This window comes from Schistocerca serialis, chromosome 8 (genome assembly GCF_023864345.2).
Source record: "Schistocerca serialis cubense isolate TAMUIC-IGC-003099 chromosome 8, iqSchSeri2.2, whole genome shotgun sequence".
NCBI lineage: Eukaryota > Metazoa > Arthropoda > Insecta > Orthoptera > Acrididae > Schistocerca > Schistocerca serialis.
This window is the reverse complement of record NC_064645.1, coordinates 348,595,232-348,600,231: the sequence shown is the minus strand read 5'-3', so window position 1 is coordinate 348,600,231 and position 5,000 is coordinate 348,595,232. Positions and strand designations below refer to the sequence as shown.

At 51.7% G+C, this 5,000-nt stretch overlaps 1 non-coding gene across 1 annotated transcript in view; it reads left to right on the top strand.

Moving 5' to 3' along the window:
* Positions 1-3,960: 3,960 nt before the first annotated feature.
* LOC126417735 (small subunit ribosomal RNA) overlaps positions 3,961-5,000 on the top strand; it is a 1,909-nt gene continuing 869 nt past the window's right edge. Inside the window, exon 1 of the ribosomal RNA XR_007575799.1 lies at positions 3,961-5,000. This exon is cut by the window's right edge and continues 869 nt beyond it. This is a non-coding gene — a ribosomal RNA (small subunit ribosomal RNA).

Here is a 5,000-nt window from a genome sequence, read left to right as displayed (position 1 = left end):
GACACGGCACTGATTAGTAATAGATGCAGAGCCATCAGAATACAGATAATATATACAACCGTCCCTATACATGCTGAAAGACTCTGCACATAATGAGAACCACACGTCAGCCAGACACTCTTATCACACACTACTCTCTTATCACACACTACTCTCTGCCTGTAACAGGCACACACACACACAATATCTAACCACCAGCATGGAAGAACATCCAGTGCATCCTCTCCGCCACATTACACAATCCACACTATCATAACCAGACCGGGAGGTCCACCCAGAAAACAGAATATCCCACCCTTCCGACATCCGCCATTGCTCAGCTAAGCCACGAACACCCACACATGTCCTACACAGGGGTGCACCCAACATCACAATACTGCCTCCTGTCACAGTACACAAACAATGGCAGGAATGAAAGACACAGATCTGCCACAACCTTGGAATCGGAACGCCGCCTGTCATGAGCCACAAGTGCATCCTGACGTGACAAATCGGATGATCCCGCAGGCATGCACTTACGATAATCACTATCAACGAACCTGCCGCCCCCCCCCCCCCAAATACACCTTTCCCTACAACAATGTGTACCTTAACCTAAGCTATATTGTACCTTAACTTAAGCTATATCGTACCTTAACCTAACCGACATTGCGCCTTAACCTAACCTACGTTGTACCTTAACCTAACCTACGTTGTACCTTAACCTAACCTACGTTGTACCTTAACCTAACCTACGTTGTACCTTAACCTAACCTACGTTGTACCTTAACCTAACCTACGTTGTACCTTAACCTAACCTACGTTGTACCTTAACCTAACCTACGTTGTACCTTAACCTAACCTACGTTGTACCTTAACCTAACCTACGTTGTACCTTAACCTAACCTACGTTGTACCTTAACCTAACCTACGTTGTACCTTAACCTAACCTACGTTGTACCTTAACCTAACCTACGTTGTACCTTAACCTAACCTACGTTGTACCTTAACCTAACCTACGTTGTGCCTTAACCTAACCCATGTTGTGCCTTAACCTAACCCATGTTGTGCCTTAACCTAACCCATGTTGTGCCTTAACCTAACCCATGTTGTGCCTTAACCTAACCCATGTTGTGCCTTAACCTAACCCATGTTGTGCCTTAACCTAACCCATGTTGTGCCTTAACCTAACCCATGTTGTGCCTTAACCTAACCCATGTTGTGCCTTAACCTAACCCATGTTGTGCCTTAACCTAACCCATGTTGTGCCTTAACCTAACCCATGTTGTGCCTTAACCTAACCCATGTTGTGCCTTAACGTAACCCATATTGTGCCTTAACCTAACCCATATTGTACCTTAACCTAACCCATATTGTACCTTAACCTAACCCATATTGTACCTTAACCTAACCCATGTTGTACCTTAACGTAACCCATGTTGTGCCTTAACGTAACCCAATTTGTGCCTTAACGTAACCCATGTTGTGCCTTAACGTAACCCAATTTGTGCCTTAACGTAACCCAATTTGTGCCTTAACGTAACCCAATTTGTGCCTTAACGTAACCCAATTTGTGCCTTAACGTAACCCAATTTGTGCCTTAACGTAACCCAATTTGTGCCTTAACGTAACCCAATTTGTGCCTTAACGTAACCCAATTTGTGCCTTAACGTAACCCAATTTGTGCCTTAACGTAACCCAATTTGTGCCTTAACGTAACCCATGTTGTGCCTTAACGTAACCCATGTTGTGCCTTAACGTAACCCATGTTGTGCCTTAACGTAACCCATGTTGTGCCTTAACGTAACCCATGTTGTGCCTTAACGTAACCTAATTTGTGCCTTAACGTAACCTAATTTGTGCCTTAACGTAACCTAATTTGTGCCTTAACGTAACCTAATTTGTGCCTTAACGTAACCTAATTTGTGCCTTAACGTAACCTAATTTGTGCCTTAACGTAACCCATGTTGTGCCTTAACGTAACCCATGTTGTGCCTTAACGTAACCCATGTTGTGCCTTAACGTAACCCATGTTGTGCCTTAACATAACCTAATTTGCGCTTTAACGTAACCCATGTTGTGCCTTAACCTAACCTATATTGCGCCTCAACCTAACCTATATTGCGCCTCAACATAACCTATATTGCGCCTTAACCTGACGCACGTTGTCGCTGAACCTGCTCTGTAATTGTTATGCAACTCGTTAAATTAGTGTAGTGTTGCCTAACCGCAACCCTCGCAATATAGTTCGCTATTCGCACTGCCCGGTCCCCTGTGTATCGCGTCATGTTAAACACCTTGCAGGTGTTGCTGACTTTCCACATGCTCCTGCTATACACTCTAATGTGGATAGCAGCAGGACGTACATGCCCCCCCCCCTTCCCCCCTGCCTTCGCAAGCTGGTCGTTGAGAAGTTTGCATGTTCAATGCCCTTCGCATGCCGACGTACTCAGCCTACGTTGTGGTACGGCCTGTCACCTGTCCGCCGATGTACGCAAAACCCACAAACTGTACTGCACATTGGTCCGTATGTACTGAATGATACATCGTGGAACATGTGTGACCGTACGACGACTGCGCCTAGCAACGGCAGACCATACAGTCCAAATATTGTGCACGCAGCTACGTGTCGTCTCCCTATAAGAGCTGGATTGCAGTGTGGTACGCCATTCAGACGTGTGGGAGGAACGGACGCCCTGGATGGCGATCAGCATGAGCAGTCTGTTGATGTGGTGGAGCGTGTATTCGGACGTAGTCGTCTCTTCTCACACACCGTGATAGCATGTTGCACCGCGTTCCACATCTGCGACATCCTGCAGAGGCCGGCTGACAGTCGTTCGCGCAATGGACACCGCATACGTACGGGGGCTACCTTCCACGTGTTCTCGAGGCGTGCACATGTTGTTGCGTCTATGTGGGCAGACGTAGTGTGTTGTGACACCTGACACAGGCATGCAATACTCGTTGCAAATGGCGATGGACGTCTACGTTTGCTGGTGACGTTACGCAAATGAACAACAGGTAACCCGTTGTGGTGCGGTTGTTCTCGCTAGAGGTGAATCAGTGTTGGCGACGATCGGTCGAGCTATTAACCGGTTGTTTCAGGGATACCCACCATGCCCACGAACGTGAAAGGGGACCCACCATGCCCACGAACGTGAAAGGGGATCTGGGTGTGAGGCGATACGCGGCGGTGGCTGGGTGGGACCGTCCCCGGCCGGTGAGGGGGGGCCGCCCGGCGTGCTGGCAGCGCGGTGCGTGGGCGCACGCGCTACAGCCGGCTGGTGGGGGCGGCCAGTGGCAGGCGCGCCGGCCGACGGACGCGGCAGGCGGCGCAGCTGCGCGCCGGCGCCCCCTGCTCGCGGCGCCTTGCGGCCAAAGTAGGTCCTCGCGGGCCCGGTGCGAAGCGCGGTGGCCATCTGCAGTGTGCTGGTCCGATTGAGGACTGTGTGCGCTGAGGATGCGCCGCCGCTCGGCGCTCGGCGCCGCGACGCCGTCTGCTGCTCGGTCGCCCCAGCGGTTCTCGCAGGTGGTTTGTATCGCAGCTGTGCGGACGTGTTGGCGCGTGCGCTGTGCTGGGAGAGTTCGCTTCGGCACCCAAGTGGGGCTTTTGTCCTTCTGTGGCGCTGGCGTTGGAGCTGCCGGTCACCGTAGGTGGCGCGTGTTGTCTCCCGCCGGCAATGCCACGACAGCACGCTCCCGGGCCTCTGTCGGCAGCGGCAAGCTCAGTTGGGAGCACGGGTGGTCGCACCTAAAGCGTCTACTCGCCTAACTCCGGGCGATTGCGCCTCTCTCGAACCCGACCAAGTACTTAGGACGGCGCTGCGCGCCGCCGGGACCTGAGAGGGTTTCGAGGTGTGTTGTGCAGGGGAGCTCAGCCTCCTCCTGTTTGCAGAATAATTGAGCGGACGCTTGCGTGTTCGCGCGGGCCCCCGGGACACACTCCCGGGCGGCCGGCTGCTCAGCTCTAGTTGACGCAGCTCCCTGGTTGATCCTGCCAGTAGTCATATGCTTGTCTCAAAGATTAAGCCATGCATGTCTCAGTACAAGCCGCATTAAGGTGAAACCGCGAATGGCTCATTAAATCAGTTATGGTTCCTTAGATCGTACCCACGTTACTTGGATAACTGTGGTAATTCTAGAGCTAATACATGCAAACAGAGTCCCGACCAGAGATGGAAGGGACGCTTTTATTAGATCAAAACCAATCGGTCGGCTCGTCCGGTCCGTTTGCCTTGGTGACTCTGAATAACTTTGGGCTGATCGCACGGTCCTCGTACCGGCGACGCATCTTTCAAATGTCTGCCTTATCAACTGTCGATGGTAGGTTCTGCGCCTACCATGGTTGTAACGGGTAACGGGGAATCAGGGTTCGATTCCGGAGAGGGAGCCTGAGAAACGGCTACCACATCCAAGGAAGGCAGCAGGCGCGCAAATTACCCACTCCCGGCACGGGGAGGTAGTGACGAAAAATAACGATACGGGACTCATCCGAGGCCCCGTAATCGGAATGAGTACACTTTAAATCCTTTAACGAGTATCTATTGGAGGGCAAGTCTGGTGCCAGCAGCCGCGGTAATTCCAGCTCCAATAGCGTATATTAAAGTTGTTGCGGTTAAAAAGCTCGTAGTTGGATTTGTGTCCCACGCTGTTGGTTCACCGCCCGTCGGTGTTTAACTGGCATGTATCGTGGGACGTCCTGCCGGTGGGGCGAGCCGAAGGCGTGCGACCGCCTCGTGCGTGCTCGTGCGTCCCGAGGCGGACCCCGTTGAAATCCTACCAGGGTGCTCTTTATTGAGTGTCTCGGTGGGCCGGCACGTTTACTTTGAACAAATTAGAGTGCTTAAAGCAGGCAAGCCCGCCTGAATACTGTGTGCATGGAATAATGGAATAGGACCTCGGTTCTATTTTGTTGGTTTTCGGAACCCGAGGTAATGATTAATAGGGACAGGCGGGGGCATTCGTATTGCGACGTTAGAGGTGAAATTCTTGGATCGTCGCAAGACGAACAGAAGCGAAAG